Source organism: Manis javanica, chromosome 5 (genome assembly GCF_040802235.1).
Source record: "Manis javanica isolate MJ-LG chromosome 5, MJ_LKY, whole genome shotgun sequence".
In the NCBI taxonomy this organism is placed as follows: domain Eukaryota; kingdom Metazoa; phylum Chordata; class Mammalia; order Pholidota; family Manidae; genus Manis; species Manis javanica.
Window position 1 is genome coordinate 140,791,707 of NC_133160.1, and position 26,207 is coordinate 140,817,913.

Below are 26,207 nucleotides of genomic sequence, written 5' to 3' on the forward strand. Positions count from 1 at the left end.
AACAACAAAAACATCTTTAACTTCATTAAAAATGCACAAACAACTTGAATAGACAGTTCTCCAAAGGAGATGTAAAAATGGCCAAAAGCATATGAAAAAAATACTCAACATCCCTAGTTATTAGGGAGAAACATGTTAAAACCACAGTGAAATATCACCTCATTCCCATTAGGAGAGTTACTACAAAGAGATGGGGGGAGTAACAAATGTTGGCAAAGATGTGGAAAAATTGTAACTCTGCACTGTTGGTAGGAATATAAAGTGGTGTAGCTGTTATGGAAAACGGTATGCCAGTTTCTCAAAAAAATTCAAAATAGAATTACCATATGGTCCAGCAATTTCACTTCTGGGTTTACACCAGAAGAATTGAAAACAGGATTTCAAAGAGAGATTTGTACATCCACAGCATTTTGTTCACAACGGCATTTTGTTACTCATTACAGTCAAGGGGGGAATGCAACCCAAGTTCCTCAATGGATGAAGAGATAACTAAAATGTGGTATATGCATACCGTGAAATAATAGCCCTAAAAAGGAGGGAAATTCTGATGCCTGCTACAGTATGTGTGAACCTTAGAGACATTATGCCAAGTATTAAGTCAGCCACATCAAGAGAAATACCTACATGAGGTATCTATAGTGGTCAAATTCATAGAAACAGAAAGTAGAATGGTGGTTTCCAGAGACAGGGGAGAAGCGGAAATGGGGAGTTGTTGTTTAATGGGTATAGATATTCAGTGTTGCAAAATGAAAAAATCTAGATTGGTTGCACAACAATGTGAATAAATATGTTTAACACTACTAAACTGTACATTTAGAAGTGGTTAAGATGGTAAATTTTATTGTGTGTATTTTACCACAATTACACAAAAGACTCCTATCTTACATGTTTTTTACACACTCATAATTGTAACTATTATAATTGTACACAAATGATACCCAGCTCTCTCACTCCACTACTGGACTTCTCTTAGTGCATTATATTCTACTGGCTTTTCAAACTCAACATGTCCTACACTGATTTTACCCACAAGCCTGCTCCTCCTGTTTCTTATTCTATACCTGTAAATGAATGAATGAATTCACCATAGATCTTTCTCAGAGAAACCTGACGATTTAAAGTATAAAATTCGTGGCTGTTAGTGTATTCACAGAGTTGTGCAACCTTCACCATGATCAATTTTAGAATATTTTTATCATCTACCTCTTAAAAAATCCTGTACTTTTTAGCTATCACTCCATTTTCTCCCTATCTCCTCCTGATCTAAGTAAGCAACCAGTCATCTCTTTTCTGTCTCTGTAGATTTGCTTATTTTGGACATTTCATGTAAATGAAATCATATAATATGTGTTTTTTTGTGAGTATCTTCTTTCACTTAGCATAATGTTTTTAAGGTTCATCCATGCTGTAGCATGTATCAGTACTTTATTCCTTTCTCTGTACAAATAATATTGCTTTATACATAAATCATATTTTGTTTACCTGTTCATTAGTCAGTGGACATTTGGCTGGTTTCCACCTTTGCTATTATGAATGAGGCTGCAATGAACATTCATGTATAAGTTTTTGTGTAAACACGTGCTTTAAATTCTCTGGGGCATATACCTAAAAGTAAGTGAGTTGATGGGTCAAATGGTAACTATGCTTTTTTTTTCTGAGGAACTGCCCAACTGCTTTCCACTGCAGCTCCACTGTTTCACATTCCCACCAGCAATATATGTGCGTTCCTAGTTCACTTGTTATATAACACTTGTTATTTTCACTTTGTTTTTTTTGTTTTCTAGCCATCCTAGTGGGTGTGAAATGGTATCTCATTGTGGTTTTGATTTGCATTTCCTCAATGACTGATGACGGTGTGCATCTTTTCATGTGCTTTTTGGCCTTTTGTTTATCTTCTTTGGAGAAATGCCCATTAGGAGAATCCAGATTCCTTGCCCATCTTTAAGTTGGGTTTTTCTCTTATTATTGAGTTCTTTATATATTCTAGCTACAAGTCCCTTACCAGTATATGATTTGAAAAAATTTTCTCACATTCTGTGGGTGGTCTTTTCATTCTCTTGATAGTGTCCTTTGTTGCTGAAGTACTTTTGATAATGAGTACTTAAATTTTTGATGAAGTCTGATTTATCTGTTTTTCTTTTGTTGTTTGTGCTTTTGGTGTCCTTTCTGAGAAATGTACCTAATCTGAGGTCACACTTATTTGCTCCTGTGTTTTCATTAAGAGTCTCATAGTTTTAGCTCTGACTTTTAGGACTTTGATCCATTTTTCATTAATTATTATATGTGGTTTGAGATAGAGGTCCAACTTCATTCTTTTGCATGTGGATACCCAGTTGTTCCAGCTCTGTTTAAAAAAAGGACTCTCCTTTCCTGTTGAATGGTCTTGACACCTTTGTCAAAAACCAATTGACCCTAGATATATGAGCTTATTTCTGGACTCTCACTTCTATTCCATGGACCTGCATATACATCTTATACCAGTACCATACTATCTTGAATACTGCTGTTTTGCGGTAAGTTGTGAAATTTAGAAATGTGCATCATCCAGCTTCATCTTTTTTCAAGATGGTTTGAGCTAATCTAAGTCCTCTAAATTTACAATATGAATTTTATGATAAACTTATCAATTTCTACAAAGAAACCAGATGGGATTTTTATAAGGACTGTGTTGAATCTGTAAATCAATTTGGAAAGTACTGCCATCTTAACAATATTAAGTCTTCTAGTCATGAACATGGGATTTCTTTCCATTATTTAAATCTTTTTAAATTTCAACATTGTTTTGTAGTGTTGAGAGTATTAGTTGTGTACTACTTCTGTTAAAATATTCCTAAGTATTTTATTCCTTTTGATGTTGTTATAAGTGGAATAATTTCTTAATTTCACTGTAGATTGTGCATCTCAAGTATACAAAAATGCAGTTGATTTTTGCATATTGATTTTATATTCTGCAACTTCGATGTAGTTATTCACATTATGTTTTATTTACTTATGTTTGAACCAGAAAATTATAAACTAAAAGAGTCTATAATTATTGTAAAATGTTACCATTTTAGGGTGCTTAAAGTAAGGGGCACAGAGGAATCAATTTCCAACTAACATAACATTTTATTCATGAGTGTGGCTTTCATACTAAATTTTATTTCTGTTATTTTTTTCAGGGAAATTCATTGTTTTTTCAATTAAGTGAAAGCAAGAGAGTCTGGGAGTAATACTAAGAAACAAAAAGCAATTTATAAAATTTATTTTGTTATAATTTTAAATGAAACCAACAGTTTTTCACTTAACTAACAAATTTACTAAGGAGACAAGGAATTTCTCAGTGGTTTGGTTTGTCAGGAACCTTGTAGATATCTGGTAACTTGTTTGCTTATGATTCTGGACAGCTATAGTTAGAATTCAGACTGCTCCAGTCTAAATGTCAAGGTTTATAGCAAGTACAACTTTTATAGTTTAACTTTTCAAATTAAGCAAGACATCACTTTCAAAAAACAAGATCCAGTGTTCATCAGTATCTTAAAAAAAAATGAAGCTTTATTACATGGGTGACAATTATTGTGAAAAAGCATTTCTTGGTATGAGCTAACTTTCTGGCTTTGTACTTTGCTTTAGAATAAAGCACAGAACTCTCTTTGTCTACCTAAGCAGTGTGTCCTTGAAAATTTTAAATCATTCACACATTCTTCAGCATTATAACACACACTCATATATAAAGGTCACCCTGTTAGCAGTAGTAGCTACTATTTCTTTTGCCTGGTGTATTATGGTATCTCTTTTAAAATCAGGAATATGAGTGAAATTGTTTCCTCATCCATTAATTGAGATTTTTTAAATTACTTTGATGAAAAATTCTCTGCCTAAGTTTAGGAGTTAAGAGTCCCTCTTGCTAACCTTTGTGGTAATATTTTCATTGTATGAGGATAGTGACTTAATTGGCACTGTTAATGCTATTACTTCTGACAATAATAACAGTTATTTTTACCATACTTTGTTTCATTTCTGCTATTAGCAGAATAAGATAATAAGATAAATTTTTTAAAGCTAATACTGAAGATGACTCCAAGATTGTAATAATCTTTTATTTTAACTTTGGCCTCATCTTAATCACCCAAAAGCTAGCTTTTTCTAGAAGATCATCTGTTGACCTGTAATTGCAGGTTTATCAATAGAGTATTTGGCACATGCTAAAGGGCTGTTAACTGATGCATTTTTCCACAATTAAAGGAGCTGAAAGCAGAACATTGATGGTGTTAGTCAAAGGTAAGTGTCCTATTTTTCAAAAATTTCAGGGAGAGTTTACAGTAAATTTTCCAAATTTGTCTTTGTGTGGCATGTCTCTTTTTGGAAGGCATCTGCTGAGGGTAATTTTCTAGTGTTCTGGAACACCAGCACACACTTGGAACCCACAGCAACAAATAAATAGGAAACTAAGCAGAAATAATCTTTCACTGGTTAACTAGAACTGAGATCTGCAAGTTAAATGGCTAGAAAAGGAGTCCCCCAAGCCTGGTTATGTCTTGGGGTAGGCAGTGGAGGGCTGGGTCTTCAGCTCTGTTAGTTGGGTTTGTGTTTATTTTCAAACCTCTTGGGGATTGTTAGCCTGGGGTCCATTGGCAGAATTCAGGGTGACCTTGGATGAAAAAATTCAATCTTTGTTTTCGCTAACCTACAAATAAAAGTATTTCCTTCAATAATGAATGTAGGCAACACATCACACCAGTGGTAGCAGTACCTCTGACTTTTCACTAAAAATAATCACAGGCATTTTCATCTCACATTCTGCTTGTTGCAAAATGAAGGACCCCCACCAGTAAGATGGCAAACTTCCGGCTTCTCTTCGGGGTCCTCGGTTCCTGCCGGCGCCACCTGAAGCCCAATCACCTCTCGCTCCCCTCCCAATCCCAGCACCTAGCCAACAGCCACCAGCCCCGTAGAAGTGACACCTCAATCAATTCATGCCCCTTCCTATATAACTCAGCACCTTTCCCTAATAAAGCGGAACTCTCCGGTGAATTGCTGCTGTGTGTCACTCCTTTCCTTTCATTGGTGCCGAAACCTGGGAGACGGGACACCCCAACTGGGCCCCGTCTTCCCCCCGACACCAGCAGCAGCTTGCCCTCGTCCTCTTTTTCCAGTGCTGGCTCATCACACTTACCACTCCTCTCTGGCCTTTAGGTAAGTTTTCCCCCCGGAGTGGGCCACTCTTCCCCGAGCTATCGCAGTGCCATTGACCGTGATCGTCTGGCAAGGCCCTGACGCTCGGGGATGAGGAGGGAACTCTCCCCGCCTCAGGCCTTCACGGCTGCGGCGGACCCTCAGGCCCCTCCTCCAAAAGCCATAAATCCCCGCCTCAAGGCTTTACGGCTGTGGCGGACCCTCAGGCCCCTCCTCCAACAGCCATAAATCCCCGCCTCAGGCCTTCACGGCTGCGGCGGACCCTCAGGCCCCTCCTCCGACAGTCATAAACGCATTCACAGTCCCTTCCATCAGTGCTGAAACTTTTTAAGCAAAATTTCCCCTGGGTGGGCCACTCTTCTCCGAGCTATCACAGTGCCATTGACCGTGATCGTCCGGCAAGGCCCTGACGCTCGGGGACGAGGAGGGAACTCTCCCTGCCTCAGGCCTTCACAGCTGCGGCGGACCCTCAGGCCCCTCCTCCAACAGCCATACATCCCCACCTCAGGCCTTCACGGCTGCGGCGGGCCCTCAGGCCCCCTCCAATAGCCATAAATTCCTGCCTCAGGCCTTCACGGCTGTGGCAGACTCTCAGGCACCCCCCTCCAACAGCCATAAACGAGGTGACTCCTTTGTGGATGAGGACGCTCCCTTCCCCCCTCCTCCTTCTGCTCCGTCCGCCAAAAACTCCTAGTGCTAGGTACCTCGTGACTCCGGCACTCTGCCTTCTTAGGGAAGTCTGGGTGATGACCCACACTTCCTAAGAAATTCCGACTCGTATACGAGTTTTGGCAGACCACCATGGATCATCGGGGACGCCCTTTGTCTCCTTGTGCTCTGCTTCCAGTCCGAGGATCTCCATTCGTCTTCCCCTGTTTGTCTCCTTCTCTGTCCTTTAGCCATGGGAGCCTCCTCATCCCTCCCTGAAAGTTCACCTCTTAAATGCCTGCTTAAGCATTTGGCCACCCTCTCCCTGATGCCTGATATAAAACCAAAACCTCTCCATAAATATTGCTCCCAAGATTGGCCGACATACCCCCTAGACAATAACAACCAATGGCCCACAGGGAGAACTCTTGATCCTAACATCACTCGCGATCTCTTTAACTACTGCCAGCACCTGAAAAAATGGAAGGAGATTCCCTATATCGAAGCTTTCCGCCTCCTCCTCTCCCCGCCCCCTCCCAAGTTCTCCTAGCCTGCAAGCCGCCGCCCCCACAGAAGCCTCCCATTCACTCCCTTCCCCTTCTTCTCCTACAACAGCCCTTCTCCCTTCCTCCCCCACCATCTCCTCCCCCATCTCACCTCCTCTGCTTTCGTCCCCCGCAGATTAAGCCTGAGCCTTTCAGCCCCCCCTTTAACTAGGTCCCAGGGGCCTCCTCCATCTTTGCCCTCATCACCTATTTCTCCCCTGTTAGGGACCGCCTTTGTCTTCTCACATGTTTGTAGGGAGAATGGGAAAGCACCTTCCCCCATGTCTGAACGCAGCATGGGAAAGCACAAGCTAGAGAACAACCGGTGCAGTCCTTAGAAGTTATCTGCCCACAAAAACATGTGCAGTCCTTAGAAGTTATCTGCCCACAAAAACATATCTTGCCAAGACTCCTCACTCTGAAAATAGGGAGACCTTGAAGATGTGTAGAAACACCGCCCCTGCTTCTAAGTATGCCCTTCCCCCACTTGCCAATGTAGCAAGAATGGAGAACAAAGAACATTCTGTTTACGTATTCCATAAGCAATTAACCAGAGTCCTGCTGTAGCTCAGTTAGTAGAGCATGGGACTCTTAACCTCAGAGTCATGAGTTCAAGCTCAACTAGAGCAGCAGAGGCAAGCAGCTGGGCTGCTAGCTGGCAACATGTGGGTCCAATTCTATCTTTCTTTATTTTCTTTGCCCCCCTTCCGCACTTCAGGACCTGCTTGAATAGGCGCAGCTAGACCACGTCACTCCCCCACAGACTGAACCAGAACCCTTCAGTCCCCCTCAGACTTAGTTCTGAGAACCTCCCAAAATTATCGCCCCCCTCCAGGAGGTAGCAGGATCCAAAGGCATTTAGGAGATTTAGCCCAACTAGAGAAATGCCTAAGTTCCTTTTCCACTGATCCCACAACATATATCAGGGAGTTTCAATGGACCCTGCAGTCTTACAGCCTCACACATCATAACATTTTCATGCTCCTAGCCAATACTCTCCTCCCTGAAGAGCGTTGACGAGTTTGGGACTTCGCCCAAACGCACGCTACCGAAACCCACAGGACTGACCCCACCTATCCCCCCAGCCCCACTGCTGTCCCCGAACAAGACCCACACTGGAATTATAACACCGCCGTAGGTCTCCGCTCTCGAGATATTTTTGCCTCCTGCTTAATAGCAGGTCTGAAAAAGGCAGCTCGTAAAGTAGTCAATTTTCAAAAACTCCAAGACATAATTCAAAAGAGAGATGAAACCCCCTCCGAGTTCTTAGACAGACTCACTCAAGCCCTATTACAGTATACCAGCCTGGACCCAGAAACACCTGAAGGAAAACATGTCCTTATGACATACTTCCTAGCTCAAAGCTACCCCGACATTAAAGCTAAACTCAAAAAGTTAGAACAGGGCGCCACTACCCCACAGACTGAGATCCTAACAGTGGCCTTTAAAGTCTTCCATAACCGGGAGGAGGAGAAAGAACGCCGTAAACAAAAGGCTGATCAGGCCAATTTCCAGATGTTGGCCCAGCTGATAAAACCACAACCTGGGTGCCCCTCTACAAACAAGCCCCCCCAAGAGCTTGTTTCAAGTGTGGAAAAGAGGGACATTAGTCAAGGGCGTACCCCTCCCCCAGATCTCCTACCACCCCATGCCCCAGATGCCACAAAAAAGGCCACTGGGGGTCTGATTGCCCAACCACCCGAAGGGGAGGCTGGACGAACAACCCCCATCCTAAGCCCGCCGTAGTGGGGCTGGCAGAAGAAGATTGATGGGGCCCGGGGGCTTCTCGCCCGACCATTTCCATCACCAAACAGGAGCCCAGGATTACTTTAACAGTAGACGGTCGCCCCATCTCCTTCCTCCTAGATACAAGAGCCACCTTCTCAGTCTTGCGAGAATACCGGGGCCCTACCACGCCAGCCATTACTCCTATAGTCGGGGTAAGAGGTAAACAGATTTTCCCATTAAACCCCCCCCCTTTTATGCACAATCCTAGACAATCCCATACCTTTCTCCCACTCCTTCCTAGTTATGCCCCAGTGTCCCATCCCTTTACTAGGACAGGACATCCTTTCTCTCCTCCACATTTCCATAACTATATCCACTCCCACAGCCCCCAGTACTCCCTTTCTGATGGCCCTCATAGCTGACGACCCCCCTCTACCCAATGAAAGCTCCGGTTCTGCCCTCATACACCCTGTAAATCCCAAAGTTTGGGACATTACAAGCCCCTCTGTGGCCCTATATCCCCCTGCCTCTATCAAATTATGTGACCCCCTCTCAGTATATCTGTCAGGCCCAATACCCCCTAACCACTTCAGCCCTCATAGGCCTCCAACCCATCATTCAAGATCTCTTAAACAAAAACTACCTCAGACCCACTCACTCCCCATTTAATACCCCCATATTAGCTGTTAAAAAAACCAACGGATCTTTCTGCCTTGTCCAAGACCTTCGCCTCATCAACATAGCCATTGTCCCTATCCATCCCTTAGTTCCAAATCCATACAGCCTTTTATCACAGATCCCTGCCTCAGCATCCCACTTCTCAGTCCTAGATCTCAAGGACCCATTTTTCTATCTCTCTAGACCCCTGCTCCCAAGATTTTTTCATCTTCACCTGGACGGACCCATACACAATACATTCTGAACAACTCACTTGGACAGTTTTGCCACAAAGCTTCCGAGATAGTCCCCATATTTTTAGACAGGTCCTAGCTCAGGACCTCAAACAGTTTCATCATGATCACTCCAAGTCCACCTTATTACAATACATAGACAATCTTCTACTCTGCAGTCTCTCGTGAGAACAGTCTCGACTTGACACTGCCTCCCTACTTAACCTTCTAGCTTCCAGAAGTTACCGAGTATCCCCCATCAAAGCTCAAATCTCTTCCCCTCCTGTCACTTACCTCAGATTCCTTCTATCTCAACAAAGAAAGTCCATTACCTTAGACAGAAAATAGCTCCTCTCTGACCTGCCCATTCCCAAAACCAAGACAGAAATCCTTTCCTTTCTAGTCCTGGCTAGATATTTTAGAGCGTAGATCCCTAACTTCTCCCTGCACCCTGTTAGCAAGACACCTATACGACCTCAGCAAGAGCCCTGCTAAAAAACCATTATCCTCCTCACCCCGACACTCCTTCATTAAGCTCCGTCAAGCCCTTGTGGAAGCCCCAGCTCTCCATCTTCCTAATTTGTCGAAGCCCTTCTCATTATACATTCATGAGAGGTCCAGTCAAGCTCTAGGAGTCATAAGCCAATATTATAGCCCATCCTTTGCCCCAGTAGCTTATCTCTCCAAGCAATTAGACCCCACAGTTCGGGGATGGGCCCCCTGCCTACGAGCATTAGCTGCTAGACAGCTCTTGCAGAAGGCAGCTCATAAACTGACATTCAGGGCGCCCCTTACCATTCTGTCCCCACATTACCTAAAAGATCTCTTAACCTACAAAAGTTTACAGACTCCTGACCTTACTGTCCTCTTTCCTCCAAAATCCCGTTCACCCCCTTTGCCATCCATACCCGAATCATGACTTTTTCCTCCTTTACTGCTCTCTTGCTTTTTTCCTCATTCCTATTGTCTTCCCCGCCACCCCAGCCTCCTTTGTATGGCGATTCAAAGTCAGACAGACTTCCACACAGCATCAAACAAAAGTTACTGCCCTCATTGCCACACCAGACTGCCCTCTGAAAAGCTGCTCTGAGCCTTTATACCTCCACTTTCCTCCCTCCACTGAAGTGTTCACTAGCAGCTACCCTTATTCTCCCTACCTCTGCTTCCTCTATGAACAAAAACAAGCCTATTGCAGGCGATGGCCAGACACCTACAGGAGATGTCCCTGCTAGTCTTGCGCCATTCACTACATGAGTAACTTCCAGTACCCACAGTATTACTCCTCCAACCGTTTCATGAAATATCCCAACGGCTCATTCTCCTTATCAATCCCAGATCCCTGGGACTCTCGATGGGCTGCCAGAGTCACAGCCTCAGTTTACTACGGGGGGTTCCTTGACCCCCCACGGTACCCTTCATATCTCTCAAAAGTATGTTCCCTCTCATTCCCAGATCTCTCAAGTTGCATCAGATAGCAGACATTCCGAAAAAGTCATTATCCAAACTCTTGACAGCGCCTCTTCATCTTCTTATCCCTGCCCCCTTCCCATTTCTCCTACTCTTCGTTACAGATCATTCAAGACACCACCATCTTTCTCAACCACACCCTTAACACCGCCAATTGTTTCTTGTGCCCATCACTACAGCGCCCACTGCTGGCCACCGTGCCCCTTAATATTTCCAACTACTCCTTCCATGCAGAAAGACAACCCCTCTGCCCCCTGGCAGACATACTCCTATGAGAACCAGAATACGCAGATAATCTCACCATCCACCACTGTGTAGGCCCAACTCCACCCCCCTCCAGTGCACTTCACTGCCTCTCTATCTACACCCCTACCTCCGGCTCTAAGACTTTTACGCAACCGGGACACTTCTTTTAGTGTAATGGCAGTCTTTTCAACTCACTGCCTCTCAACTCCGATACACCCTGCATTCTCATCACCCTAATCCCACAGTTAACACTTTACAGCATGGCAGAATTTCTTGAGCTCCAACCTCCCTTGCCCTCGCGCACAAAAAGAGCTGCTTTCCTTCCCATCATAGTCAGTAGCTCTTTGATCACCTCAGCCATTGGGGCAGGGTTTTCGAGAGAAGCCTTGGGTCACTCTCTATAGGCAGTTAGAGATCTCAACGCCAAACTTGAGGGAGCCCTGACATCCACTGCCGATTCCCTAGCCTCTCTCCAAAGACAGGTCACTTCGCTAGCTAAAGTCACCCTTCAAAACCGGCGGGCCCTAGATCTGCTTACAGCCGAGAAGGGCGGCACCTGCGTCTTCCTCTGGGAATAGTGCTGCTATTACATCAACGAATCCGGCATTGTAGAAACTGACATTACCAAACTCACCGACCTTGCCTCCAGTCTCCACTCTGCTTCCAATTCCAACCCATTCTCTTCAATACTAACAAACCCCCTCCTTACCTGGGTCTGGCCCATTGCAGGCCCCGTAATAGTCATTCTTCTCGTCTGTCTCTTCTTACCCTGTATAATAAAGTTCATCAAATCCCAAGTCAGAAAAATCTCTAATCAAGCTTTCAACCAGCTTTTACTCAGGAACTACCAGCTTCTGGCCACAGAAGATCCCTCACCCTCACGTGACCTCCTCACCATACGCTGAGATGGACCCCTCTCTCCACTGGAAACTGTTCCTGTAAACAATAGCCGCAGACGCCTGGCTCCTGACACCCATATCCTCTTAGCCAACCTATGGTTACAGGGAACCTTCATTGATTTCCAAACCTGAAGAAGTCCACATCTACTCATCCTTACTGTGGGGAGTCCTATCAACCCTTTCCTCCCAATCCTCAAGCCCTCACTCCCTTCTCCGCCCCTGTTCAGCAGGAAGCAGCCAGAGAGAAAGCAACGTCCACAACCCCATAGAGGAGAAAGGGGGAAATGAAGGGCCCCCACCAGTAAGATGGCAAACTTAAGGCTTCTCTTCGGGGTCCTCGGTTCCCGCCGGTGCCACCTGAAGCCCAATCACCTCTCACTCCCCTCCCAATTCCAGCACCTAGCCAACAGCCAACAGCCCCGTAGAAGTGACACCTCAATCAGTTCATGCCCCTTCCAATATAACCCAGCACCTTTCCCTAATAAAGCGGAACTCTCCGGTGAATTGCTGCTGTGTGTTGCTCCTTTCCTTTCACAAAAAGCTTGGAAATATCATTGAAGTTACTCCAAATTTATATAGTTTTTCAAATGAGATCTTGTTTAATGTGTTAACAAGGAAGCACATACATTACTATCTAAAATAATTTTAATAACAGTATTTCACTATATTTTAAAATCATATATATTTTATTTTATTCATTTCAAAACATTGCTCTTAAGCAAGTAAAGAGATCCATGGTGCAAACAAAGAGTAAGATTTCAGCAAGTGTAGGCTTAGGCGCAGAGGGACTTGAGTATTAAGGGGACGGGGCTGCCTGCAGTGGTCACTGAACATGCCCCATCTCTTTGCTCCCTTGTGTTTGAAGGGAAGTATGCCAGTTTCAGTATCTACCAGAATAATACCAGGTCCAGGTGAACTCCAGTCCAGAAGCTGATCTTGACAAGAGAATTTCTTGTGCTGCCCACCAACTTGAACACTTACATGAAAACAAAGCTTCTCAGGATCTGTCAAAATTAGATTTGAAAGATGAGAATGCCCCTTAGCCAGCCCTGGATCATGTTTTCATATTTTCACCCTTGAACCAAGAGCTGGGCCTGTTGGATGAGCCAGGACCTGGTGAATGAGGCCCCCACCACAATTTTCATGCATTTATCCCTTAATTTGCCTCTAAATGCTTTGGGAAAAGGATCAAAATAGTGGCCACTCCAAACCAGAAGTGGAAAAAAACATACCCATAAAGGCACGAGTTTTACAAGCAATGTTATTTCCATGGTTGGACCAACAGAGGAGGACCAAAGCAATGGGAAGACAAAATGAGTACTTAACTCAAGGAGAAGTCAACCATCTAACCCTGGGGCTTCATTAAATCATCACATTTCAATTACAAGTGTTTCTTGCATATATAAAATAATCTTGCAGGTTGAAAGTTCAGCTTGCTATGCATTAATTACCTCCAGGTCTATCTGGTATTTCTAGTTTTTTATGTTTGTGAATGAGAGTGGAAAGGAAAGAAGTTTCCTTGTTTTCACTTACTTCAAACAGGAACACTGTGTGTGACTAAGAAGAGTTTGCTGTACAGCTGAAGCTACCTCTCTGACTAATGGTTTATTTAAATTTTTAGCACAGGAGATAATGGGTAAAGGGACATCTTATAAACAAGCCCTGGGTTCTAACCTTGATAATTCCTCTGTTTAAACCAGTTATGTTCTTATACAAGTCCCTGCATTTTGTTGTGGCTCAGACTTCCTCAAGCGATTTGACCTAGAAATTTCAGGAAGAAATGAAAGGTGGGAGAGAGAAAATCGGTGTGAAGTACTTGGAGTTTATTGGAAAGTTAAGCAGACATGTTTTGGCATAATATTTTTAAAAGTTCAGCTATGTATAGTTTGCCCTGCAGATAGTAAGTGAATGTTTTTTTAATTCGAATTTGTTTGACACTAGTATTGTTTCTTAACACTTCAAAGCATTTTATAAGAAAGAATGAATAGATTTTAGGCAGTATTCACTGCTGTTTGCCTTCTGTATTTTCCTGGAGTGGGTACACATGACTTTCTTTTGAGGAATAGCAGGTTATTGGGAACTACTAAGGTCTATCAACTTCATGGCCATAAAATTGTTCCATTTATAATGGTGAAGATATCCATTGGAAATTAGAAGGCTTAGGAATTGCTTCATGTGAACGTCACTTACAAGTTAGAGTTATGTCCATAGCTTTAAAAAATGCCCAATTGTGTCAAAATAAAGGTTATCTCTGTATTACAGTTTTTACAGTAGCTATCTGGACAGTGTGTGTTATTTCCATTTTTACCCTTTGAAATAGCTACAACCTAATCAGGGGTATCTTTTAAAATAGAGATATGGCAATATTTTATACATCTCAATTATGGAACCCTTTAGTGACTCTCCATTAATGCTTCTTGGTTTATAATCCCATACTGTGTGGCAGGTGGAGTAGTGAAAATTTTTGCAAGTGTGTAATTTTGACACTAGTCCTCTAATAAACTCTCTATTACTTGTATAGTAATGTAATAAAAACTGCCTATATAGCTAAAAAAGTTAGTTGTTAATATATTATCACATATAATATTATTATATATTCAGTATAAAAACTACCTATATAGTTTTAAAAAATTTAGTTATTTGTCAATATATTATATGTAATTATATAATGTTATTTTATATTCAACATAGAACCTTAAATTGTACATTCCTTTGAAAGAAGATATAAGGAAATTTGTTTACTACAATATACTCATAACTTACAATACTATCTGGTGCATAGTAAACCTTCAAAAAATATTGAATGATGTAAGAGAGGAGCCCAATGAGCAAATCTTCAAAGTAATGCTGTGTTAATTACATGTAGATTATACATAAATTATTCTTTAGTGAAGAAGATTAAAGCAAATATTTCCTAAAAGTCCATTAATCCAAGATTAGGAAACAAATATTGCAACTTAAAATTTTAACCTCCTGCTCTCCTCCCCATTTTCCTTTAGCTTAATACTGGCAGAATTTGCTTAATATAGCATAGAACCTTTTGGCAGAGGGAAAGAAACATTACTAATAAAAAGAGGGTCCTGTATTTTTGCCATTGTATTATTATTGACAAGGCATGTAAAGTCATAAGGGCAGGCATTCTGACTCTGCTTTTTGTGAAGAATATTTCAGAGCAGTCCTGGCTCATGGTCTTAAAATGACCTTCCCTGCATATAGTTAAATTATCTTTTGTGGCTTTCATTATTTTCGTTTCTTTATGACAGGATACAACCCACTAAGCTGAGTAAGCAGAAAAAACAGCATAGTCCTGGTCCTTCCATATTATTAACCAAGTTTCTTCATTTCCCCAGGTTTTGATTTCAGCTCTAGACTACGGTTTGGCAAACTATGGACCACAAGCCAAATCTAGCTACCGCTTGTTTTTATATAGCCCACAAGATACAAATAGTTTTTATATTTACAGATGGTTGAAAAGAATCGAAAGAGGAGTCATATTTCATGGCAGACAAAATTATATAAAATTCAAATTTCAGAGTCCATGAATATGGTTCTGTTAGAACACAGCTAGGCTAATTTGCTGATGTATTTTCTACAGCTGTGTTCACACTGCAATGGCAGAATTGAGTAGCTGTGGCAAATACCATGTGGCCCTCAAAGTCTAAAGTATTTACTAACTGGCTTTTTATAGAAAAAATATGCCAACATTGCTTTAGGTTATTCTATTCATTGGATGAAGAACTTTATCAAGCTATATGAAATAAAAAGATATGTAGGCTTTTAAATAAATAAAAACAATTCTAGACTTTCCTGTGGATTGAAGCATAATCTTTAAAATGAACTGGTAAGATAAAAGAATAATTCTGAATCAAAAGCTTTTCTAGTCATGCACTAAAATGTCCTGACTGCTTCCTTCAAGCATTACTTCAGTTTTTTTTGTTTTTTTTTTGAGAGGGCATCTCTCATATTTATTGATCAAATGGTTAACAACAATAAAATTCAGTATAGGGGGGTCAACGCTCAATGTACAATCATTAATCCATCTCAAGCCTAATTCTCGTCAGTCTCCAATCTTCTGAAGCATAACGAACAAGTTCTTACATGGTGAACGAATTCTTACATAGTGAATAAATTCTTACATGGTGAACAGTACAAGGGCAGTCATCACAGAAACTTTCGGTTTTGATCATGCAATATGACCTATAAACAATCAGGTCAAATATGAATATTCGTTTGATTTTTGTACTTGATTTATATGTTGATCCCACATTTCTCCTATTATTATTATTATTTTTATTTTTAATAAAATGCTGAAGTGGTAGGTAGATGCAAGATAAAGGTAGAAAACATAGTTTAGTGCTGTAAGAAGGCAAATGTAGATGATCAGATGATCAGGTGTGTGCCTATGGACTAAGTATTAATCCAGACTAGACAAGGGCATCAAGACATCCACGGATGCAGAAGATTTCTCTCAAAGCAGGGGGGGTGAGGTTCTGAGCCTCACCTCTGTTGATCCCCAAATTCTCACCTGATGGCCCCCCTGCGACTGTGCCTGTCTTAGGTTGTTCCTCCCTTGAGGAATCTTACCCGTACTTCAGTTTTTTAAGCTGATGTTCTATTGTTCTGGTTTCATCCAGAATTTAACCACAAAAATCAAAGAAAGATGACTTAGAGTCAATTCTTCCCGTTAGGGAGTCAGAATGTAATTCTTGAGTAGATGCAATGTAAGTTTCAATTTTGTTCCACCACTTTTTTACCCAAGAAATATACCACTTAGCTTCTTTGAGCCTCAGTTTTTCCATCTGTAAAATGACAGTAAACATATTAGCTCTAGGACAAGGCCAAGACATGAGGGCACCACAGGTACTAATATCATGACTGCTTCAAACAGTATTCTTTAAGTATTTATTTACTAATTGTTAGTGATACTAAAGAGAGACTGATTTTCTATTGATAAAAATTAATTCCTCACAATTATTTGATGTTCCAAATAAGAGATTTCTTCTAATGTGAAGTTATCTGGAACTGCCTTTTATTTTTCAGTTCTTTCCATGACATACAACTATGTCAGTGCCACTCAGCTGCCAAGGGTTATGCCAATTTACATGGAACTATTAATTAAGTATCATGCTAAATACATTTTAAACGTATTTTTTTCTGCTTCTCTATTTGCCAAATGTTGCCCATCTTGTTCTTGTCTCTGTGTGTCTGTGTGCTCACACATACATGTCTACGTATGTAATTTTCTAAGACAGACCATTTCTTGGGGGACATATGAAAAGTTTTATCACTTAGATGATAAAAGGTAAATTGGTCTTGCTTAGTAAAGAACACCATGCCTGTGAACTGTTCCACTGCAGTCTCGAATGTCCTCTGGCTTTCTAGGCCTCCAGTTTGTGCCACGTGGTCCTTGACCTTGTAAGCCCTCCAAATTCTGGAAAGACGTAGATCCACACTGGCAAGAATCGTCTTTTATTTGCGTTGAAGTTTTCGGTAATCTGATGGGATTGAGACCAATTTGGATTCTATTGTTTAAGGAATTCAATTTGGAAACCGGAGTTAATGGACATCAAATTTCTGCTTTATTACAATGATATTATATAGTGGCCTCCCTGAGCTGGCTCATGGTTTTACAAGGAATAAATAAGATTACATATTTATATTTATATTTATATATTTTTATATGTCATATATAAATATATTTATGTACATTTACTTTATAAATGTATATATGTGATATAATATAAATAAAAAATATATAATATATACAATGCTCTCTTACCACACAGCTTGGCACAAAGTAGGCACTGAAAGAAAGGCAAGATAGTATTGCCACCCTGTGGCAGATATCTCTGTAGAAATAGAAAATTTATCAAAACCCTAGGGAGATGTGAAACATAAGCTCTAGAACAAGGCTGCCCTGCAGAACTTCCTCCATGACAGGAATCTTACAGCTCTGCACTCTCCAATGTGGTAGCTGCTAACTGCATGTAAACTGAGGAAGGAGTGGTTTAAAATTTAATTTTAATTAATTAAAAAATGTAAAACTTAAAGCCACATGCATGCTGGAGTACCACATTAAACCGCATAACTCCAGAATTTTAAAAGACTTTAACAAAGAATTAGACAGAATAATATAACTCTGATAACACAGAGAGCAGGTCTCTCAGATTGGTAGTAAAATGCTAACATGGGGAAATCCATAATAGACAAAGAGCTACACTGAAATTTATGATCAACCAGCCCTTATTTAACAAGATCTCTCTTGTAATTTCCCATGCTATAATGATGTGGGAGGGTGAATTAGAATTGTAACACCTAGGAAAGGTATTCCAACATGTAATTATTAATATCACATATATTTACCTCAAAATATATTCACATAATCCAAAATCATACTGAATGGAATTGTAGTAATAGTGAAACCGGAGCTTTCTTACAAAACAGAAAAAACTCCAAACTGGATTCAGAGATGGCTTCATTTTATATATCACATCTGATTGATGAATTAAATAGCTCAACACATTTCTGGAGCCCTTAGGACATGGGATATGCAAGGATGAACCGGTGCAACATGGGAAGAACATATTGTGAGAATAAATTACCTGAAGGAAGGCATAGTACTAGAAAGAACGGACCGAAAACCAAGGTGGCTGGAGTAGGAAGGGGAGGATGGAGGGGGCATACCAGAGGAGCGGGGCGCGAGGACTAAATGTCACACACCCTTTAGTCCAGAGGATGGAATTTGAACTTTCCCCTAAGAGCAAGTGAATACCATTTGAAAAGTTTTAAGTTGGAAGTTGAAAAGGGATGATGACAAGATCAGACTATTTTAAAGAACTTGATGATTAGAAATGAAAGGAACCCTGCCCAGAGAGAAGCATGGATACCAACCTGGGAAATATGAGGGCAACTGAGTAATATACAAGGTCTTTCAAGAATGAAGTAGATTTCCATTATGTCCCTTGGCATAGCCCCTAGAGGTTTTCTGACACAGCAGACAGAAGGGCACTTCAAAAACTCATCCTATCATTTCCCCACATGAACCCTCCAGCTGGCCTCCATCTCACTCAAGCCTAACACAACGCTTTGTGGGTCTGGGCCCCACAATCTCCTACAGTTTTTCCCCCTCATACACTGCAACCCCACTAGTATCTTGCCAGTTCCTTCAACATGTCAAGCATTCTCTGTAGAAGGGCCTTTGCACTTGCTGTCCACCCGTCCCTACCGCCCGACACTCTCTTCTCACCAGATATCCCCATGGCTTCTTCCCTCTTTCTCTTCAAGTCTCTGTTCATGTCATTATCAGTGGGCTGCAATGCCAGTCCCTAACCAACAAGTGTAAGATAATACCTCCTGTTCCACAACAGTCCTTTTTCCTCCTACCTTGCTTTCCTGTTTTCCACAGCACCTATCACCAGCTGCTGAACTATTTATTTGTTGGCTGTGTCTCTCCCCAATAAAATATAAACTCTGGGAGGGCAGGGACTTCGATTTGTTCCCTGCTATATTCTCAGCATGGTAGATGTTCAACAATTATTTGTTGAATGAACACATGAATGAACGAATGCGTGATGGACTTGATGATCTCTCAAACTTCTTTCCCAGCTCACTGACTATAGTTTGGGGAACCAAGACTAATACTTCATGTTCTGTTACTTTGTGCAAAACCTTCTTGCCACCCTCCCTTGGGGAAAGTTCCAAGAATTATGGCCAATCTCTCCCATCTTCTATTTCTTTCCCTACCTCAAGTATCTACAAGGAGCTGTGCCAACCCTTCACCTAGTACCAACTCTTTCCAGCTACCAGGTATAATGGCTATAGGCAACCAGTCCTGTGGGTGACTGCCCCTATATTGGTTGGAACACAAAAGTGCCAGATGTGTGAACTCACCTGCTGAGCTCTTTATTGTTTATAGATTTTAGAGGAGGAACCAAGAAAATGGGATTTTTAGCCTGTCTCACAAGTACTCGTATCTTTTTTTGGGGGGGAAGTACAAAGTAGAGAAAAGAGTGCAGATTAGGACTCAGAAGGTCTGGGTTTGAATCCCAACTTGTGACTTGGTGTGTATCACAGTATCAGGCAAGTAACCAAACCTCTCCTAGCTTCAGCTTCCCATCTGTCAATAGGAATAACTATTCCTGCTCTGCCCAGCCTGTCAAGAGGGATGTTGTGGGTGGGGATCATGAGACAATAATAGATGCATACTTTGTGAACTATACAATAACAGAAACATAATGGTGTCATCTCTCAAATGTCCAACAAAAAGAAAAAGTAATTCCTCTTCACCCAGTAATGACAAGAAAGTCAAACAGAGCTGAGGAAGGGATCTCAATGCATTTTTGGGCTTTGCATTTCTATGGAAACCATCAGCACACTACCTGTTGTTGGGAGAGAGAGAGTCAATAATAGATGGGTTTTTATGGCATGGGCAAATTGGCTACCTTTAGTCATTAAGTTATCTTAGCAAAAAAAAAAAAAAAGTGGATTCACACAGGCAGGGTGACTGGTTGAAATGATGTCTCAAAAATAACTTTTTAAAAAATGGTTGCTTTGATTATCTGTATAAGTGTGTATGTATGTTTATTTTAAATGTGTGCATCTAGAAATGCTTTAAAAACATACACATAATTTTAACCTAAGCAAATAGTTTAACACATAAAGCACAATGTTATGAAAGGAAATGTCATCATCTTTGTTGAAGAATCTGAGACTTAAGCCTCGTGTGCATCTGTTGTTCACAAACATGAGATTACTATGTAGCTTGAGAGAAGTGGTGAGACTGGCCTACTCTTCCTGGGAAAAAGAGTAAGTGGGCACAGGTCAACTCCCCAGATGAAAACCCAAGAGCAAGTAGAATTAAGTGATCTATACATCTCATCCCACATATTAAAAAAACCCTAGACTTATCAAAGAAAAAGGTCTAAAATTGCCTTGGCTGGTTGATTCCGAGAATTAGGCAAATTTCCTGTGCTGGGTGATGGTCTAATGAAGTCTTCTTACTGCCCTCCAGGGTTCAGTTTCCCAGGGATTATCATCCAGTTTGGGACTAAGCCATGGCCTTGACATCTCTATATACATACTTCATGACTCACTAGTTCCCCTGCAGGATGGGGCTGGGTGAAGTGTGGAATCCCGCCTATGATATAGCCCTTGGTTAGAGCTGTGCCTTGGTGACAGATGAGTAAAACTTAATTGCTGACAAAAGGGGTTTGAGTTTATCTGTGATATTTCTATCTCATAGCATGTAACTTTCATGTGGCGCATCCCGTTGAAACCAGCACCTAGGCAAGGATTTCTGAGCAGCCAGGTGGAGGTATGGGTTTTCTCGTTTTGCTGGTTAATGTTTGCGCTGTTTGGATGGGGATCAGTGTGTGACTGGTGGCTCTGCCTGTGTCACCTGAGGCCATCATTCTGTCCTCTCAGGAGCTAAAAACACCACTCTTCAAACCTGCACTTTGGTTCCTGGTTGTTCGTATGTATGGCAGCCTTCAGACTCCATTGTCTTCCATGCATGTTTTAATCTTGCAACACATGAAGCCTGTGAAATGGAATATCCACATTATATAAATTGCAGTAATCAGCTCCTGACAGATTTCTGCAAAATGTTTGTCGATAACTTCCTCCAATGTCCTGAGACATTTTACAAAGAATCATTGTCAGTGTTTCAGAGAGCAAGAAAAATGAGATAGTTATCTTTACCATTTCTCCATTCTAGTATTGCATGTGCTTGGAAGCCAACCAGCTTTCTAACAGGGTTCAAAATGTCAGCCAAAATGTACTGAATATATAGTAGAGCTAAGATTAAATTTCCTTTGGTTTACTTAGATAAGCTGGGCATAGGGTTAGTTTTAGGGGAGGGAAGGAGTCACTGGTCTAATAATTCATTGCCCTTAAAAAAACTTTTCTTGTTTCCCCTTCAATCTGTGCCCATCTGTTCTTTTTATCATATCAGAGACTTAGGCAATATTCAAGCCTATTAGATGGCATCTTGTTTGAATACCTTCTTAAAAATTCACCATGAAAAAAATGAGTCATTAAATCACATCAATTTCTCAATACCACAAGAAAATATAAATGAAGTAATTTGAAAAATTCCTTATGCTCCCCCTAAGTTGAACAAAGATGTGGAGTACTCCAAAGACATTGAATTTGCTTATATCAGCCCCTAAACAGCATTTACTTTGTTTGGCATTCAAATGGACAGGAATGTTTTCTGTTTGATGAAAAACACTTTCTACTTTTAAGCTGCAAACAAAGCTGCTAAGTTCCAGGGTCCCTCCCAGACCCATCTGAGTGTACATAGAAACGCTCCAGGTTCAACCCAGTATATCAAGGAGCATGGGACTCTGGGGCACGTCTCCGACCATGTCTAAGGCTGGAAGGGCTCTGCAGAGCTCTCTGTACCTGTCTTCCTGCCGATCTTGACAGAAGCAGGGCCATTATTGCTGAGGCTCTATGACTCTTTTTATTTATTTTTAAACAATAACTGTTGGCAGTGTCCAGGCTCCTTCTCTTCTGCCATGAGGACTTCCTTAACATCCAGGAGCTGCCAGTAGTCACTGGCCGCCCCACTCCCCTCCCTCCACGGGGGCTCCAGGATAGAAATCCTACCATCAAGGAGGTCATATTTCCTGAGTTCAGGTTAAAGAATCACCATGACCATGTGAATTCCTGAGGAATTCAACTACTTTCTTATATACATGACTTAATTATAATGATGAAATTTTATATATGATTGAGATGCCATGACTTTACCATCATACCTTGAACATAGATGATTACAGTTTATTGTTTAATTCATGAGAATGAAATGGTGTAACTTTTATGATCATAGACATAGGAACCTGGGTGGAGTATTAAAGGCAAGTCCTTTGCCTCAAAATCGAAATGTACATTAGGTTATTTTTCAAAGATAGTGTTTGTCTATCCCCACCAACCTCAGAAAAAAATATAAACAAACCAAAAATTGCACACATTTTGTAAAAAGAGACTGACCTTCCCTCTGCATTCACTATCCCAGTGCCCCTCCTTGGGAAAATGAGGAGGCAGTGACATAAATCTTATTAGCATTCCTTCTCTTGGTGAAAGACTTTCCCTAGAGATAATCTGATTTGGTCAGATCCCTCTATTCTAGAGAAGCCCAGAAAATCGTGAGGGATTATAGGTGTTTGATGGAGCACCAAGACTGGAACCTCCGTTTCCCTATGTCTAACCAAGTGCAGTCAGCCTTGTATCACTGTGCCTCTGTGTCATAAAATCCCCTTAGGCACACGGGTAAAATTTTACATGCAATGTTTTCAGCCATTCCAAACTGGCCTCTGGAGTGTTGTCCTTGTGCTGAAATAAATGTCTCTTTTTTTACTGTTTGCACAAGGCCAATGCTTGAAGATAGGCTGTACTTCCCCAGAGACTACAGAATACTTCTGCACTTTGAGGAAGTCTGTGTGCAGGGAAGAAGCATGGTAGGGCAATGGTTTTCGGGTGCTTTCACACGAAAAAGATTATACATTTCGTATTATGACCCAAATCCCAAAACACATGACTATGAAGTTGCAAGTATGCATATACAATATAACTGAAATAAATTGCACGGAAAAACCCTTTCCCTTATCATTTCAATGAATTCTGCTCTGGTTCATTAAAAAATATATATAGTTTGTAACCCACTAAAATTGATTTTATGTCCCTTTTATGAATGGAATATGATTCTGTGGCTTTACTCAATGGTAATGTACCTGGCTTACCTCATCATACTATTCCTGCCCAAAATACAGCTAAGCATATTTGCTTCTTAATGTGGGACCTAGCCACACTCTATAAACATTTCATTGGGAGCCATCTTGGTTGGCACTCAGCATGATCAAAGGACTTTCCTGTGGGCATATCCATGCACGTGTCCTAGGGGAGCAGATGTTCTTAAAGGACTGGCTGTGTATCTTCTCTTTCAAGCTGCTGTGTTGTCTTTTGAGTCCCCTCCCCATCTCTCTTCTCAATAGAAATGATTAATAAATAGTTGCAGACCAACTTGCTCTACTCTATGCTATGACCTTGAACATGTTGCTTAAAGTCTTTGATCCTCAGTCCCCTGATCTATAAAATAAAAAAAAGCAATTCTGCCTCACAAGGCTATTATGAAAGGCAAATGATATATTAAATGTGAAAATGCCTTCTCAACTTTAAAGTAAAAATTAGGATAATTATAATTTTACCCATAGCAACTGTAAGCCATGACACATTAGAATTAAATGTATAAATGACACAGTGCACTGAAGCTATGGGAGGGTTACTAGTGCTTCTACAACTCTCTGGTATTTAATAAACTAACAAAGATATCAATACATTCTAAAAGCAAATTATTAAATCTGTCAGTATCTGTATGAAGTTATATGTGCTGCCTAATAAACCACCTTAAAACTTATTGACTTAAATTCGTAGAGACGGAAAGTACAACAGAGGTTACCAGGGGCTGGGAGGAGGGAGGAAGAGTGTTTAATGGGGACAGTTTCAGTTTGAGATGATGAGAAAGTTCTGGAGATGGAAGGTGCTGATGGTCACTTCACAATGAATATACTAAATGCCACAGAACTGCACACTTAAAAATGGTTAAAATGGTAAATCTCCTGTGTATTCCACCATAATAAAAAGGAACCTTACAACCATAACCCTTTTAGAGTCAGGACTTGGGGCAGGGCTCAAAAGGTTCAGCTCCTCCTTGCTCTGTGTGGTGTCTCTTAGGGCAGTTCAGCTGGAACCACAAGACCCAGGATGGCTTCACTTACCATTTTGGTGCTGGCTCTTAGCTGGGATGCCACTTTCTTCAACACATGGCTCTCAACCCTCATGTCTTCTCTCTACATGTGGCCTCTCTGTACAGGTAGACAGCCTGATCTTTCATACAAGGCAGTTGGGATCTGAGAGAGAAAGCACCAGACCTCTTAAGACCTGGGATTGAGGTCCCAGAAAGGCACTTCCGTCACATGCTATTGGTCAAGCAAGTCATCGTGCTGGCACAGAGTCAGTGTGGAAGGAGACTACACACAGGCGTGAACTCAGGGAGGCATGGTTCACTTAGGGCCATTTCGCAAAAAACTGCCATAGCCACCTATCTTGCCAGTGGGTTTCAGCCCTGGAAAAGTTGACTGTGGATTCAATGAGACCAAAAAATGACAATGGAACATTCTTGGGGTGAAAGGATTTATATCCAAGTTTATTCTCACAGCAGCAGGTCAATATCACTAGAATCCCATCCACTCAGAGCGAGTCTGCATGCAGCAAGCCAGTCTCTGCCTCTGGGCCTCTCTACTCCCGTGGTCGCCTCAGTCTCTGTCCTTGGCACTGCCACCGCTCCGGTCTCTGCTCTCCTGCAGCCTGTATAGCCCAGAGCACGGGAAGAGCTCTTTATATAGAGTCATAGCAACGTGTGTAGTGAGCTAGCTGACCAGGACCAGATGAGAATCCCGGCCATAGGAACCTTCACTTTACCCACACCTCCACACCAAATTTTTGGCATTTCTCCCTGCTTTGACCTCTCCTGAATCATTCTAGTGCTGTATCCATGGATTAGTGGTGCAGGGTGGTGGTTAAAAGGATGAACTTTGGCGTGACGCTTCAAATGTTGGCTCTGCCATTTGTTGGTTATATGACCTTTGGCAAATTATTCACCCTGTGTCTCAGTTTTCTTATCTGTAAAATGGAGATGGCAATAGTATTTATCCCATCATGTTGTGAGTAATGAATGAGTGAAATGAGTAAAAACTTTAATAACAGTACCTGGCAAAAAGTAAGAACTATAAAAGCATTTGCTATTGTTATTATTGTTTTTGTTTGTTTTTTGTGAGAAAACAAGAGAGAGATGGAATGGTGGGAAAGGGAATATTTAGGGCTAAATAAGACAGAAAGGCTGGAAACATTTACTCGGGGACACAGGACCTCCCTGCCTCACAGAGTTCTCACTTACATCTAAATCTCTTGCTGACATTTAAGCCTCTTTCCTTTTGTTCTGCCCACAAGAGACATGGAGAACAGCTGATCAACATCTCCCTATAATAATCCCCTGAACACCTGAAGAAAGCTGTGAGCGCTTAAAGATTTGCCGAGGCTAATCTGAACATAGGTAATTGAGTTGATGATATGTTCAAATGCATGTAGATCTGTGCCTGAGCACAGTTGCTGGGTTATAAGCAGGTACCTCACACTGCACTTCACCCTGTTAGGAAGCTGGAGCACCAGATATCTTCCCTGAACGCAGTTAGGGAGTGAGTCTCCTCTTTCTGAGCAGAAACCTGGACTAGGTTTCTGAGGGGGAGGAAAATGCAAGCAGACTCTGGCTCAAAGATGAGTTAAGCCCAGGAAGTTAATGTTGAGTGGTTAATTAGCACCTACTGTTTATTGCAGTGGGCTCTTGCTGGGCTGGCCGGTGGCCCTAGTGCCTAATCCAATAGGCACGTTTCAATCCTCAGCTTCCTGGACAGCCCTATAGCATTGGTCATCCTCTCCTACTTTGGAGTGAGGCAGCGCATTGTGGTGTCAGAGCCATATTGGAGACAGAATGCCTGGGTTCAAGTCCTGGCTTTGCCACTTAACCAGCTGCATGACCCTGTGCAAGTCAC

General features: G+C 41.5%; 1 long non-coding RNA gene across 3 annotated transcripts in view; it reads left to right on the plus strand.

Annotated features, from left to right (window-relative positions):
- The first annotated feature begins 2,320 nt into the window (after positions 1-2,320).
- The window catches only part of LOC108399931 (uncharacterized), a 45,068-nt gene continuing 21,181 nt past the window's right edge, over positions 2,321-26,207 (plus strand). Inside the window, exons 1-4 of one of the 3 annotated variants that reach the window (XR_012131755.1) lie at positions 2,321-2,513; positions 4,225-4,260; positions 8,235-8,315; positions 11,530-12,096. This is a non-coding gene — a long non-coding RNA (uncharacterized lncRNA). Of the gene's footprint in view, positions 2,514-4,224; positions 4,261-8,234; positions 8,316-11,529; positions 12,097-26,207 lie in introns of those variants that run through there. The other 2 variants (XR_012131756.1, XR_005057036.2) reach the window with 2 other exon arrangements.